This window comes from Lissotriton helveticus, chromosome 9 (genome assembly GCF_964261635.1).
Source record: "Lissotriton helveticus chromosome 9, aLisHel1.1, whole genome shotgun sequence".
Lineage (NCBI taxonomy): Eukaryota > Metazoa > Chordata > Amphibia > Caudata > Salamandridae > Lissotriton > Lissotriton helveticus.
In genome coordinates, this window is record NC_136070.1 from 247,692,564 (window position 1) to 247,709,293 (window position 16,730).

The 16,730-nt window shown below is 49.1% G+C and overlaps 1 protein-coding gene across 16 annotated transcripts in view; it reads right to left on the minus strand.

Moving 5' to 3' along the window:
- The window catches only part of KTN1 (kinectin 1), a 447,380-nt gene that overhangs the window by 286,264 nt on the left and 144,386 nt on the right, over positions 1–16,730 (minus strand). The window lies entirely within an intron of this gene.

A 16,730-nucleotide genomic window follows, 5' to 3' on the forward strand; every position in this document is an offset into this window, starting at 1 on the left:
ACATTTGTTCCAGAAAGCAAAGACGACTGGACAGAAAGAAAGAAAACTAGGGAATCCTACAATCCTTTGAATTACCAAGATACAAATCAGTATAAAAAAATCAATGAGAAAGGCACATTAAATTCTCGGACGAAAAGATGTGTACTCAATCGGTTACATTCCCATAAATGCGGCATTTATGGGATAGAAGCACTACGTTACCATTCCTTTTCGGGTAGGAGCACTACATTAACATTTGATCAATAAGAGGAGAGGGGAAACCGGAAACCCCCAGTTCACCCCAGTTTTTCCCCCACGGTTACAGGCTTCCCTCCCACACAAAAGATCTAGAAATGGATGACATCTTGTTGGAAACACGAATACAAAGACACCCAGTGAGAACGCACCATGAGGAAACACACTAGGGACACAGGCCAGTCTCTGACTCGATCTCTAATGTATACCGCTAAGGATTTATACCTGTCTTTGCACCTACCCGGAGGTCGGTTATGAGATAGATCCTACGGCATCTGTTATGTGGAACACGAAATGTTGAAACATGTGCAAGAGATTTTCTGTTTCTTCTTCACTGTGATTTCTCGCCGATTAATAACCGCAGATCTATGTGCTAGTAAGCGGCAATGATTTCTATTATTAATTAATTCAATGTTTGGAAATGTGAAAACCAAATAAAAAAATGTCAAAAATAAGAGGAGAGGGGAATTCGCAGTGTCCACCCTCTTTCTTTCTACGCCCTACATAGGCAGGGAACTAGGTATTAACTACTAAATAGGTTACACCGGGAATGAAGGTGCCAAAAACTTGGAAAAAGCTAGTAAATCTACACCTCTTTTGTAATTTAGGCACAAGGTTGACGGTTACTTTCATATTACAGGAACCAGGCAATCTTGGGAAGTCACAAGAAAAATAGGTCAGACACTTTCTTCCACGAAGGTTCGAATTTATGCTGGGAGTCCAAAGCTGGATATCCCATTACCCCTTGGTTAGTATGGAATCGTGGGAGCGATCTTTGTCCCCAGCCATAGGTCTCCTCATAGACATACAATGTAAACTTGAGAAACTGGGAATTTCTAGGAATGTGATAAGGTCTTACCTGCGACAGGACATGCGATGCATACGCTCTTGCTTGCGAAATATTGAATACAACAAGGGGTTTGCAGCCTGACCATTCCTTAAATTTAGTAGGCTTCATTGTTACTCTTATTTGATGTCTTTTGACTGGCCAGTGGGTGCTTGCTTCACTTCCTCTTCTTTCAGCTGGAGCATGGACCACGCACGGATTGATTCAGCTTGATTGCTGTCCTTCCGCTGATCGAGCTGTGATATAGGTACTACTTTTATTATTTCTTCTTCCGTATTGTCCTTGTAGAACATCTTGGCAGCTGTAGCTATGTTTTTCTATGCCACACACTCTTCAAAGAAGCCCTTCTTTGAAATGGATGTTTGCTGTGACAACAGATGTTATCTGTTTTTTTTACAACATATATCTGCTTCCCAATGCATTTTCATCAAGACATGGGCGCAATTGCTTTTCTTTATGTGATAGGCTTTTTTGCCGAAGGGCATATTTTTTTCTTTTTTACACATGGGGAGATTAACTGATTTGCTCAGAATCACAGGGCTGTTCTGCCAAGACCTAACACACATTGGCAAAGCCAATAAGTCTCACCTTTGAGACTACTGGCTCTGCCACTGCTTTTCGTTATGGCACTACAGCATGGGGATTCGCCAACCGTGGCAATGATTTGTAGACATGCAGTTTTGCAGTGTGGCTACTGGGCATCATGGCTAAGGAAAATGTTACTTACCCTGTAAGCATCGGTTTGTGGCATGTAGTGCTGTAAATTCACAAGCTGTGCATACCCCTGCCATCTAGTGTTGGACCCAGATGTGTGCAAGCTGTTTTTATTCAAATTAGTCTATTGAGTCACAAGGTAATGTAAGGAAAATGCTACTAACCAGTATGCATCTGTTCTTGGCATGTAGAGCTGCAGAGTTGCACACTGTGCATAGATCTCCACCTAGTGTTGGGCCCGGATGTTTGCAGTTTGTTTTTGTCCTGAAAAGTTGTTTGGAAGTCACAAGATACGTAACTCCTCCTTTGGACCATATTGCGCATGGGCATCGGCTCCATCCCCAGATTGTTTTTCGCCATTCGAGAAATGATGGAGCTTTGCAAGAAAAAGTAGGATATCCATGCAAGTTGAATCTAATTAAGATAATACTGGAACACACAAGGATAGTGCAACTCTGCAGCTCTACATGCCAAGAACAGATGCATACTGGTAAGTAGCATTTTCCGTTCGAGGCATATGAGCTGCAGATTGCACACTGTGAATAGATTATATAGCAGTATTCACTCTTAGCAGCGACCACCCCTATCTGTTGCAGTAGTTTGAAATAGTGTTTTGAGAACAGCCTGGCCCACATTAGCTTGTTGTTTTGTTTCCACATCTACACAATAGTGTTTTGTGAATGTGTGCGGTGTGGACCATGTAGCTGCTCTGCAAATGTCATCTAGGGGAATAATCTTTAAAAATGCCATTGAAGCCCCTATCTTCCTTGTAGAGTGGGCTTTAGGAGGAACAGATGGCGTACGTTTAGCATTGTGGTAGCAAATTTGTATGCATTTGACAATCCATCTAGCTAACCCAGATTTTGAAATAGGGTTGCCTTTGTGTGGTGGTGAGAAAGACACAGAATTGTTTGGTCTTACGAAAGGGTTGTGTTCTTTCAATGTAGTATAGCAATGCTCTTTTGACCTCTAGGGTATGAAGAGCTCTTTCTGCTACTGTTTGTGGCTGCGAGAAGAAAACTGTCAATTCCAGAGATTGATTGAGGTGGAAGGGAGATATGACTTTGGGAAGGAATTTTGGATTGGTACGGAGAACAACTTTATTGTGATGCATATGCAAAAAGGGTTCCTGAATGGTTGGAGCTTGTAATTCACTAACTCTCCGTAACAAAGTAATAGCTACTAGGAACGTAACCTTCCATGTAGTTCACATTTATGTAACGGTTCAAAGGGAGGTCCCATTAGTCTAGTGAGAACAATGTTTAAGTTCCACACAGGTGATGATGGTACTCTGGGAGGAATTATCCTTTCGAAGGTTAAGGTTAGAGAATGCTGCTGTAGTTTGCGTACTACTAGAGGCATGAGTGGTAGAGGTGGAAAAGCGTACGCAAACCTGCCGGACCAGTTCATCCATATCGCATTGCCTTTGGACAGTGGGTAAGGATACCTGGCGGCGAAGCTTGGGCATTTGGCGTTTGTGGGTGGCAAAGAGGTCTATCTGAGGTTGTCCCCACATCTGAAAGAATGGTTGAAGAACTTGCGGATGGAGTTCCCACTCGTGGATCTGTTGTGTCTGACGACTTAACAGATCTGCCACGGTATTTTGTACTCCTGGAACATGCTGGGCTAGTAGGAATATGTTTTGAGGTATAGCCCACAGCCGAATGTTCTGTGCTAGTTGAGAGAGTTGCAGGGAGTGTGTTCCGCCCTGCTTTTGTATGCAATTCATGGCTGTCATGTTGTCTGTGCGGACTAACACATCTTTGATGCTTGATACATGTTTTTGAAAAGCTTTCAGTGCTAAGAATATGGCAAGTAACTCCAGGTGATTGATATGGAGGAGTTTTTGTTGTGGTGTCCACCTGCCTTGCATGGTGTGTTGCAGTAGGTGGGCTCCCCAGCCGGAGAGCGATGCGTCCGCTGTCAAGACTATCTGAGGAACTGGCTCTAGGAACGGTCGTCCTTTGGAAAGGTTTTTGGTGTTCCACCACTGCAGAGAGCGATGAGTTCGACCGCCTACCAACACTAGGTCTGTTAATTGGCCTTGAGCCTGGTTCCATTGACGTGCTAAGCACTCTTGGAGGGGACGCATTTGTAGTCTTGCATGGGGCACTATAAAAATGCAAGAGGCCATCATCCCTATGAGCTGCATGAACACTTGTGCTGGCAGGGAGTATTGTGCTTGAAACTTTGTGAGAAGAGCTTGCATGCTGGCTATCCTTACTGGAGTGGGATAAGCTAGCGCTTTGGAGGTATTTATTGTGGCACCAAGGTACTGTTGTATCTTGGATGGCTGTAGATGGGACTTGGTGTGGTTTATTGTGAACCCCAAGTTGTGCAGCAGTTGAATAGTGGCATGCGTGTGCTACACACACTGATTGTATGAGCTGGCTTTTATGAGCCAGTCGTCGAGGTATGGGAAGACGTGGATGTGCTGACTTCATAAGTGTGCTGCCACTACTGCTAGGCATTTGGTGAATACTCTTGGTGCTGTTGTGACTCCGAATGGGAGTACATTGAATTGATAGTGCTGTCCATCTATCACAAATCTTAGATACTTCCTGTGAGCTTTGTGAATGGGAATGTGGAAGTATGCGTCCTTGAGGTCTAGAGTAGCCAGGAAGGAGTAGTTTCTGTCCTGTAACTCCAGTTCTGTAGTAGGGGTATCTCTGTTATAGTCATAATCTAGGGAATAGTCCCGCCCATGTGCGTGGACCCCGGAGCAATCAAAAATAATCTCTTACAGTGTCAAAAAATGCAGAAATGCATAGACACTTAAGAGAAATTTTAAAGACAGATAATGCAGCCAAAAAAAGGCTACACTATCCAGTACTTCAACTAGAAATTCCACCATAAAATCCACAAAACAGCAAAAGCCTGTACAGATTTCCATTGCTTTAACAGCAAACTCCCTCAGGAATGATAGAGAGAAGAACCTGGACAGACAAGCCCCATAGGCTGCCATTATGTGGCTTAAATAGGATACTGTGCCTTTAAGGAACCTTCCAGAACCTTCTCCCAGTATCCCAGAATGCATAGCAGGTCCAACTTAGCCTCAGTTCTTTTTGAAGGCGTAAAAACGCCAGACCTGTAGCATTATGTACCTGAACAAATCTCCACCGGGGAGGAGGGCGGGCGCTTATGACTATAACAGAGATACCCCTACTACAGAACTGGAGTTACAGGACAGAAACTACTCCTTCTGTAGTAGGGGATCTCTGTGTATAGTCATAATCTAGTGAATAGAATGGCAAGCCCGTCCCCACATCAAGCGGCGGTGGAGAATATGAAAATTACGCCACTATTGTGCGAACAAATTCCGCAGCGAAGCCTGCCCAATCTGAGCGTCTGCCCTGGCATCAGTGTCCAGGCAGTAATGCTTAGCAAAGGTATGGACCGACTTCCAAGTGGCCGCCTTGCAGATCTCTGCAAAGGGAACATTGCGAAGCATAGCTGTCGTGGCAGCTTTGCCTCTGGTGGAATGAGCCTTAGGTTTACCCCCTAAGGTCTTATTAGCTTTGCAGTAACACAATTGTATACAGGACACAATCCACCTAGAAATGGACTGTTTAGAGGTAGCAAGACCTGTCCTGACCAAGCCATAATTAATGAACAATTGGTCAGACCTACGAACATCTTTAGTCTTATCAAGATAAAACTTCAGCACCCTCCTCACATCCAGGGAATGTAAAGACCTTTCCGCTGGAGACGACGGATTCTGAAAGAACGTAGGCAAAGTGATAGTCTGATTGATATAAAAATCAGAAACAAGCTTGGGAAGAAATTTAGGGTGAGTACGCATAACAACCTTAGCAGCATGAAACACAGTATAAGGTTCTTGGCAACACAACGCCTGAATCTCACTCACCCTGCGGGCCGATGTAATGGCCACGAGGAACGCCGCCTTCCAGGACAGGTGCTGCAACGAAGCCTTATGAATGGGTTCAAAAGGCTCCTTCATCAATCTGGACAGCACCACATTCAAGTCCCACGAAGGCGAAGGAAGCCTGACAGGAGGGAACACTTTCTTCAAGCCTTCCAAAAAATCTTTGATCACAGGGATCTGGAAGAAGGAAGTCTGTGAAGGGCCTTTCCTGTAGGCAGTCAAAGCAGCCAGATGAACCTTAATGGAATGGACATTAAGGCCCGACTGCGCCAGATGTAGTAGATATGGAAGGATGACATCTTCCTTGCATGTCGTAGGGTCATAGTTCTTAGACTTGCACCAGATGCAAAACCTCTTCCACTTGTAAGCATAAGAAGTCCTAGTGGAAGGTCGCTTAGCCTCCTTCAGTATGTCCATACAATCCTCTGGGAGATTCAGATGGCCATATTGCACTATTTCAGGAGCCATGCCGCCAAACTCAAAGACGAGAGGTTGGGGTGAACCATCCGCCCCCCGAACTTCGTGAGAAGGTCCGGCCTGCACGGCAGCTTCATGTGAGGAAGGAGAGAGCGGTGAAGCAGGTCCGTGAACCACCACTGTCTGGGCCATTCCGGGGCAATCAGGATCATCCGCGCCCTGGACTGGGACAGCTTGATGAGAACCGCCGGAATCAGGGGAATTGGTGGAAAAGCGTACAGAAAGCTGTTCGACCAGTTGATCCATAACGCGTTCCCCAGCGTCCCCGGCTGGTAGTACCTGGAGGCGAAGCCTCGGCATTTGCTGTTTTCGGCGGTGGCGAACAGATCCACGTCTGGAGTTCCCCACCTTGCGAAGACTTCTCCTAGTACTTCGTCGTTTATGACCCATTCGTGGTTTTCCTGAATGAGTCTGCTCAGTTCGTCTGCCTGAACATTCTGCACACCTGGCAGATGGGTGGCCGTTATCGACAGTCCTCGAGCCAGAAGCCAGTGCCAGATCGCCTGCGCCTCCTGCGACAGAGTGCGCGATCTCGAGCCCCCCTGCTTGTTGAGGTAATACATCGTTGTCGTGTTGTCCGTCTGAACAAGCAGAGAGTTGGTCTGAAAGGACTGGTGAAAAGCCTTCAGTGCCAAGTGCACAGCCCTGAGTTCCAGGAAATTGATGTGGTACGTGGCCTCCGTCTGGGACCACGTCCCTTGAATCTGCAGGTCTCCGGAGTGCGCTCCCCAGCCCTGGAGAGAAGCATCCGTCACGATAGTCTGTGTGGGAATGTCCTTGTGGAAGGGAACCCCTCTGAGGAGATTCTCCTTCGAGCACCACCACTTCAGAGACTGAAGAGCATGTAGAGACAGTCGTATCTTGTCATCCCAGGAGCCTCTCCTCTGGTCCCATTGGTCCTCCAAACACTCCTGCAGCGGTCTCATGCGCAGACGCGCATGCGGCGTCAGGAAGATACACGAAGCCATCGATCCCAGCAGAGAAGACACCGTCCTCACTGTCGTGGATGGAGTAGACATGAGAGTCTGAGCCTTCCGAAGGAGTGATAAACGTCGCTCCTCCGAAGGAGACACACTTGCTGAAAGCGTGTTGATGGAGGCTCCCAAGTACTGGATGCACTGGACCGGAGTCGGGACAGACTTGGACATGTTGATGTGCAACCCCAGCTTGTTCAAGAGAACGCAAGTCTTCTGGAAGTGTGCTTGAGCTTCCGAGAAGGAGGAGGCCTTGATCAACCAATCGTCCAGGTACGGGTAGACAAACACCTTGTTCTTCCGCAGGTGTGCCGCTACCACTGCCATGCATTTCGAGAATGTCCTGGGTGCAGACTTCAGCCCGAAGGGCAGCACCGTGTACTGATAGTGATTGGTGCCGACTTGAAAGCGCAGAAACTTCCTGTGTTTGCATGCAATGGGCACGTGGAAGTATGCGTCCTGTAGATCTATGGCACACATCCAATCTCCTCGTTGCAGCTGAGGGTAGATCTGATGCAACCACAGCATGCAAAACTTTTCTCTGCGAATCCATTTGTTTGCCTGTCGCAAATCCAGAATGGGCCTGAACTCGTTCCTGTCCTTCTTGCGGACAAGAAAGAACCGAGAGTAAAGACCTCTTCCTCGTTGAGACAGAGGTACCTCTTCTATCGCCCTTTTCCTTAGCAGAATGTCTGCCTCCGCCTGAAGCTCGCGCAGGTGATACTGCGAGCTGACAGGAGGAATCGACGGAGGAGGGCTGGTGAAACGCAGACTGTATCCATTGCAAACAATATTCAGCACCCACTTGTCCTGAGTAATTTTTCTCCACTCTGCCAGAAAAAATTGAACGCTTCCCCCCACCGGAGCGGGTAACGGACGAGGGGGAAGTAACCGCTCAGTGTCGAGACCCGGCCGGGCCCTTAGACGCGGTAGAGGACTGCTGTCCACCTCTACCCTTCTGACGCTTCTGGAAGGGGCGTCTGTATTGCTGCTGCTGTTGCTGATGTTGTCCGGTGGACTGCCCCCTTCCACGACCCTGCGACTCAAACCGCCGTTGGAACTGGCGGTGGGGTTTCTTTTCCTTGGGCTTCTCCAAGCCCACCGCCGTCAGAGTCTCCGCCTCGGCCTTCATACTGGCCATCTCGTCATCGGCGTGTTTTCCGAAGAGGGTATCTCCGGAAAACGGGAGATTTGCCACACGTTGTTGTGCTTCTGGCTTAAGAGACGTCAACCGGAGCCAAGCATGGCGCCTCTGGTTAATCCCGTGGCAGTATCCGTGCGCAGACAGCAAGGAGATATCCGCCGCGGCGCTAATGGCCTGGTTAGAGACCAGCATCCCTTCCTGGACGATCTCCATGAAGTCCTCTTTGCGGTCTCGAGGAACGAGGTCCGCAAACTGCTCCATTGAGTCCCACAGTGCACGGTCGTATCGTCCCAACAACGCCGAGTCACTGGCAGCCTTCATTGACGAGGAGGGTGTACCACACGCTTTTCGCCCAGCAGAGTCGATCCAGCGGCTCTCCTTGTCCGGAGGCACCTTGGATGCAGGGGAGGTGGCATGAAGCTTCCGGGCCGCCGTCACAATGACCGAATCCGGCGCCGGGTCCTTTCTCAAGAAGGCTGGGTCCGAGTCCGGAGCTCTGTATTTCTTGAGGAGCCTGGAAGGCGCAGACTTCACAACCGCCTGCGTCAGGAAAAGCTGTTCAGCCGGCTCGAGGAGCCCCGGCACCAAAGGCAGTAGGGGGCGAGACGTGTTTCTTGTGTAACGTCTCAAAGATGACAGAAGTCGAAGGCGTAGGCGCTTCAACTTTGATCCCCAACTTCGCCGCTCCGCGCAGGAGAACCTCTTGGAATGTGCCGATATCGTCTATCGGGGACACCCTAGTCTCCGGCGAATCAGACAGTGTGGGCGAGTAAGAACGGGTCTCAGATGAGCGTGACCTGGACCGACGCCTCCTATGGCGATGCCTGGATCTCGATGAAGATCCGCGTCCACTCCTAGACCTGTCCCGTCTCCCCGAGCGAGACCTCGATCTCTTGGGCCTGGGACGGTCCGCCGGCCTCCCCGGTTCCGGAGTCCGAGGCTTCGGCTTCGATTTAGGAGTCTTCTTCGGCGGCGTCGGAAACTTGGGCATCGACACCGCCCGCGGTGGAACCGGGGGTGGGGGAGCCACTGGAAGCGGGGCCTGCGGAGCCGGTCGAGCAGGCAATGGAGGGGGGGTCGGAGCCTTCGGAGGCGGACCCCTTGGTAAAGGAGGCAGTGAAGGAGGCGCTGAAGGTTTCTTCGGGGTATATACCTCGGAATACGCCGTTCCCGGCGAGCCATCATCCTGTCCGGAATGTGGGGAGCCCCCCACAGTCCTGGGCCTGTCTTTTCGACCTCCTGACGCCGAAGATCGGTGCCCAGACGGCGAGCCTGGGTCCCTAGACGTCGAACGGCCCTTCAGCGTCGACCGTTTCTCACTCCTCGACGTCGAACGGTGTCGACGTCTCGACGTCGACCCCGACCAGATGGACGAGCCACGGAATCTCGACGACGGGCGATGGTGCCTCGACGGCGACCTCGAGCTCTTCGTACGTCTCGAAGTCGACCTCTCGGATCGTCTCGACGCCGACCTCTTGGAACGTTTAGACGTCGATCTCTTTGAATGTCTCGACGTCGACGTCTTCAGCGCCAGAGACTTCTTCCGTCTCGACGGCGGCCTCGACGACGAGGATCCCCGCGACGACGATGTCCTTGACGGCGAACGGCGGTGTCGCCTCGACGGCGAGCGCCGACGCCGGGTCCTCCGATGTCGACCACTCGACGCCGACGGCGAGGAGATCGACACCGGCTTCGACGGCGACCGGAACACGTCCCTCGACGTCGACGGGTGACGTTTTCTCAACCCAGGGCCCTGGGGAGACCGGGAACTGGCCGTGGACCTTCCCCTCGACGTCGTGGTCATCGCAACTGACCCAGACGGAGATCTTGGGCGCGGGCTGGACTTCCTGCCCCTGGGGAGCCCCCCAGAGGCCTCAGCATGGGCAGAAGGAGCCCCTCCTGACCCACCTCGTGCCTTCAATCTTCTTTCTTCAAGTCCCTGAAGTCTGATTTTTCTCCTGTCCTTCAGGGTCCTTCCAGAGAAGCCTCTACAGATCACACAGTCCTCAGGGATGTGGGAAGAGGGAAGGCAGAGGATACAGACCTCATGGGGGTCTGACTTGGCCTTCTTCCTGGAGCACTCCGGGCATTTGTCAAATAATGCTGGCATTATGGACAATAAAAGAGTGCAGGAACCCAAGAAGAAAGTCACTAAAGTACTTTAAAAGCACCAAAAATCGAATTTAGTGTAAAAACACCAACAAAACCCTTGAAAAGGGAGAGCTCAATGCTCCAGGGTCCTGCTTGCAGGAGCCGGAAAAAAGAACTGAGGCTAAGTTGGACCTGCTATGCATTCTGGGATACTGGGAGAAGGTTCTGGAAGGTTCCTTAAAGGCACAGTATCCTATTTAAGCCACATAATGGCAGCCTATGGGGCTTGTCTGTCCAGGTTCTTCTCTCTATCATTCCTGAGGGAGTTTGCTGTTAAAGCAATGGAAATCTGTACAGGCTTTTGCTGTTTTGTGGATTTTATGGTGGAATTTCTAGTTGAAGTACTGGATAGTGTAGCCTTTTTTTGGCTGCATTATCTGTCTTTAAAATTTCTCTTAAGTGTCTATGCATTTCTGCATTTTTTGACACTGTAAGAGATTATTTTTGATTGCTCCGGGGTCCACGCACATGGGCGGGACTATTCCCTAGATTATGACTATACACAGAGATCCCCTACTACAGAAGTAGTCTTGTAACAAGAGAGGAAGGACTTGCTGGAGTGTGACCATGTGAAAATGGTCTGACTGTATGTATATGTTTAGCGGTCTGAGGTCCAGAATAGGCTTTAGAGAGCCGTCCTTTTTTGGGATAAAGTATAGGGAGTAAACTCCCTTGTTTTGTTGCTGCAGATAAACTAGTTCTATTGCACTTTTTTGTAGCAAGGATATCACTTCTTGCTTTAGCAGTGATAGATGCTCTTGTGACATTGGACGCTATTTGGGTGGGATGTTTGGGGGGTAGACGTATTGGATAATTTGTCGCACCCACCTGTCTGAGGTGATGTTGATCCAGGCAGGAAGGAATTGTTGTAGTCTTACCCCCACAGGAGTGGAAAGGTGGGGGGGAGTGGAGGGAAGTCATTGGGTAGGGGTGAAGGCAGAGCGGGAGTTGTTGGTTTTGTCTCCGTCTTTGTTATTGTTGCCCCCATACCCCCTCTTTGGTAGCCCTTCGTGAATGAAGATTGGTTAGGGGATTTAAAGGAAATGTACGTGCAAGGGCTATCTCAGGAGTAGCCTCTTGTATTACCTCTATATGATGAGCGACAAAAAGAACGTCTAGAAGCCTGTGATTGCAGGGCTCCCATAGATTTGGCTGTGTCAGTATCTTTTTTCATTTTCTCTAAAGACACATCTACATTAGGGCCAAATAGGTGTTGCTCTTGAAATGGCGGATTTAAAATGGAATTGTGTACTTCAGGTTTGAAACCTGAAATGCGTAGCCAGGCATGCCTACGGAGAAGGACGCTGGTATAAATTGCCCTTGAGGCAATATCTGCGGCATCTAGGGCACAACAAATGGAAGTGTTGATGATGTTTTTACCTTCCTGTAGGAGTTCATTGGCCCTATTTTTGTATTTGTCTGGCAGATGTTGCATGATGGATTCTAGCTTATCATAGTGTGCTCTGTCATATCTCGCCAATAACGCTTGAGTATTGGCGATGCGCCATGTGTTAGCTGCTTGTGAGGCTGTGCGCTTACCAGAGGCGTCAAGGAGTTTAGATTCCTTATCTGGTGGTGGTGCGTCACCTGATATTTGTGAGTTAGCACGTTTACGTGCATTGGATACTACTAAGGAATCTAGTGGTGTTGGGCCTCTAATGTTTAACTGGGTCAGCAGGGGCAGTTTTGTATTTTTTCTCAATGCGAGGCATGAGGACTCGAGCCCTAACAGGATCTTTAAACACCTCTGTTGCGTGCTTAATGACTCCTTTAAGCATTGGTAAAATGGCGGTGGACCTTTGTGTATTGTCAAAAGTGTCGAATAAAAAATCTTCTTCCACAGCATCTGTGTGCATATCAACGCCATGGTATTGTCGCTCTCTGGACTAATAGGTTAAAACCTATAGTGTCTTCTGGCGGGGAGGGCCTGGAGGGATACACATTGTCTTGCGGGGCGTAAGGAACATCAGGGGTTTTCTAATCGTCCCATGTGTTAGGTGATGGGGGGGGGGGAGACTATCTGTCCCTACTGGGTTATGTGCACCCATGTGATCAGAGTCTGTATCTGCTATATCATCTGGCTCAGTGGATGGTGCAGGTGAATGGTGTGGTGTAGGAGTTTTAGGTGGAGGTATAGAGTTAGTTGGCCAGTCTTAGGATCCATTACAACAGTCTTTTGAGTGGGATCTGGTGTAAAAAGCTCTTCTGAGGGAGATAGATCTCTCGGTGTCGAAGGTTTCGGTTCCGAAGGCTTTTTCGACACCGACTCGGCAGCAGGTTTAGGGTCTTTCGGCTTGCAGCCGTGAGGTTTCGGAATGTCTTTAACTGGAACATGTTTTTCGGTTCCGGTTGCTTTTTCGGTTCCGAAGAATGTGGGTCGGGACCTTTAGGCAGTTTTTTGCTTGGCTCAGAGTGCAGTTTCGACGTCGATGAGCCGGTGCCGGTTGCTTGGGTGTGGGAGCAGCCGGCGTGGATGAGGAAGATGGCTTCTTTTTCAGTGTCGGTATAGGATCGACGCCGGGAGTAGGCTGGCTCGAGCCCGAGCCGCCTGGAGGCTTAATAGGCAGGGTATGGGAAGCAGTCTCTCGGTGTGCACCCGGGCCCGAAGGAGAGGGTTTGACCGAAGCCTTTTTTAAGGGTATCGAAGAAGGGTCGGGGTCGACGGTCTTACTTACGACCCGTTGCGCTGGAGTGATGTCTTCGACGTCTAAGTCTTCGGCATCCAAAGAGATGGAGCTTTCTTCGGCGTGCTGGTGTTCTGGCATGTCGACTCCTTCTTCGAAGATGTTGTCTGGAATCGGAGCAGACGAGCGAGCCATTGTTCTTCAAGCTAGTCAGTCCCGTATCGTTTTCTTGGAGCGGAAAGAGGCACAAGCTGAACAGTCTCTGGACTCGTGCTCCGGTGAGAGGCAAAGGTTGCACACCTCATGTAGATCGGTGTGGGGAAACTTCGATCCACATTGAGGACTCCTCTTGAAAGGAGTCCTTTCCATGAGCCAGAGAGTGAGGTCTAGTTAGGCCCAAAGGCCTTCGTCGACGACCGGAATCGAAGACTTTGAAGTGGAGAAGGATCGCGCCGAGAGGGGATGCGATCGAAACAATACTGTTGAAATTGTGAGGATTGCGGGCCGAAGGAAACAGATTCCAAACTGGAGCGCTGTAAACACATCCGAGCCCGGTGGCGTAAAAAAAACAATCTGGGGATGGAGCCAATGCCCATGCGCAATATGGTCTAAAGGAGGAGTCACCTATTTCGTGACTTCCAAACAACTTTTCAGGACAAAAACAAACTGCAAACATCCAGGCCCAACACTAGGTGGCGATCTAAGCACAGTGTGCAATCTGCAGCTCATATGCCTCGAACCTACCATTCTTCGTGAAAAGGTAAATGGACATCGACTCCATTATTTGATTGTTTCCCCACACGGCAGGTGAGGATGGATTGTGAAGCGAAAAGATGTATGTAGAGAGATGTCCATGCATAAGAGGAAAGAGATAGTGAAAGATACTGGAACAGCCACAGATGTCTGGGGATGATGGTGGGCGCATGTGAATCTACAGCACTATATGCCACAAACAGATGCTTATGGGGTAAGGATAATGTTACTTACTCAGTAAGCCTCTGGTCTTGGCATGTAGAGCTGTAGATTCACATGCTTTGCATACTCCTGCATCTAGTGATGGGTCCGGATGTTTGCAAGTTGTTTTTCTTTAAAGAAGTCTTTCCTAGTCACGAGGTAAGGTGACTCCTCCTTTTGGTGATAGTGTGCATGGTCATCGACTCCATTGTTAGATTGTTTTCCCGCAAGAGGGTGAGAATGGAGTAAGTGTTGTATAGAGATGTCCATGCGTATAAATGTATAATGAAGAATTGCAACAACTACAGGAACCCGGGGAGGAGGGTGGGCGCATGTGAATCTATAGCTCTACAGCCTCTGAGGAGGACTTTTGTCGACTCAGTGCCGAGCCCGAAGGTTTGACTGGTAGTTTCTGTGCCGGGCCCGGAGGCGGAGCATCGGAAACATCGTCTTGGTACACACCTTGGCCAGAAGGCTTGCGTTTTTTCAGAATTTGTGGCGGCAAGGGGTCTTTGGTACTCACCTTGTCCCTGCAGCAGTACTTCGGCATCGAGGTCTATCTCGAGTTCCGAGTCTGAGTCTTGTTCGGAGGCTTCCTCTGCCGCTGCTGCCTCGATGTCTCACAGACGATGTCTGGCGTGTCTTCAATGCTTTGACGCTGCATCTCTTGACGTCGAGCCAGACGATCGCGAAGAGTCTTTTTCGATCGGAACGATCCGCAAGTGTTGCTGCCTTTTTGTCTTCCGGAGACTAGCACATATTGCACACCTACTGTGAGTCAGTCCGATACATCCATGAAATCTATTTCGCGGTCAAAACGATACACGGAGAAGTGGGAAATGCGTACGGAAACAATACCGTCAAGGGCGGAGAGGATTGCGCGTCAAAGGGAACCCAAAGAACTGTTTCGAACCGGAGTGCAGCAATACACATCCGAACCAGATTGCGGAGAAAACAATCTAACAATGGAGTCAATGACCATGCGCACTATCACCAAAAGGAGGAGTCACCTTACCTCTTGATTAGGAAAGACTTCTTCGAAGAAAAACAACTTGCAAACATCCGTACCCAACACTAGATGTGGGGGTGGTGTCAGAAAGTAGGTTGGGGCTGTAGGAAGACCTCAGTGCCTATTGCACATGTACTGGAGTGAACTGGGACTTGGTCTCATAACATTTTGCCAAAGGAGAGAGATTTGCCTCATATCTCTGTTCTGTGCACTGGGCCTGCAGCACCACACAGAGAAGGAGAGACTAGCTCAACCCCACAATTGAATAGAAGCTTTTCACCATGGTGTCTAGATGAGGAAAATTACTCAGCTGGAGGGTGCAACAGCCTGGAGCAAGAGAGTGACTGGCCTCTAAAAAGCCCTCAGCTTAACACTTTTTCCCTGGACCTTGACTAATTGATCTGGCTAAAACAAGTTGCCAGATAAAGAGTGAAAAATAAGGCAACAAGAAGGTACTTTTACTTTCAGAAGGGTTACTCGCACCAACTGCAAATGGGAAGTTAGGAGCAACACCTCTGTTATGATGTTAGACTTGGTCTCTGCTGAAAGAAGAGGGAAGGCCCAGGACTTAAGCCTCATTGAGCACCATGGCATGATAATAACTGACCTCTAAAGTTGAAAGACCAGTGGGAGAATATGTTTTTACTCAGGGGAGGTGTCAAGCCCACTAGCATCTCAGAGTGTGGTGTAGTCAGGGTCCACAGCAATAGATTGGTCATCTCAGTTGTCCATGTCTGGTATGGGATTCTCTAGAGAATCAGTCACTCCCCAAAAAAGAACTTCCCTTCCTCGGCCAGTTGTTTTGTTTCTCACTCGGACCTATGGGCAGGGGCAGGAAACGGGTCTGGAGCCAAAGTCAGTGCAGATGGAATATGGAGTGGCGCCAGTGAAGGTAGGTACGGCGCAGATGGTGAAGACCCTGCCTGAATGGTAAGAGTTGTGGAGTCAGATCGACCCAAAGCCAAAACCAGCACTGGAGTCGGATCCAGAGAAATAGTAAGTAAGGGAAGAGAGATTCAGGGTGGGGTGAAGAAGGCCAAGATAAAGCCTGCCAGCGTCACTTCGAAAGGTAAGCCCATAGGTCACTGGGACCCGAAGGCAATCCAAAGGGGGCCAAGGCCCTTCGAAAAGCATTGAACATTACATTTAGAATGTAAGCAGTGTCTGTACCTCTAAGATGTTTGCAAGACCAATCATCAATTTCAGTTGTAACTCCTGGGATGGGGCCTCAGATCCACCTCATCTTTCTGGAACAATGTGAATGTTTCTAGTGCACAAAGGGCTTGATGCTCAGTAATCCACCTGGTTGATGTTATGGCCAGTGTAAAAGAAGGCGCCCTCAAAAGAATTATCATGCCAAGGTGCCAATGGCTTAAAAGGTTTATACTTTAATCTGGCTAGGAGCAGGTTAAAGTCCACAAATTAGTGAGAGACTGCAGGTACCAAACTCAGCATTGCTTACAGGTCTAGTGAGAAAGCCCTCTTGCAACAACTAGGCTATGGAGGTTTGATCCTTGTAGGAGGTATAATCCATTCCTGAAAGACCTGTTTTGGACAGGCTGCTGACACAGCGTTGTGGTGCCAGATGGTACAAGGATGAATGAAGCCTAGGGCCGACCCTTCCCAGCTGCATCAGGATTAGTATGTGCAATATCACACTAGACTGGAGTTACATTGGCAGCTGAGGAGCTGTGCTGTACTCCCCATACTTGAGTT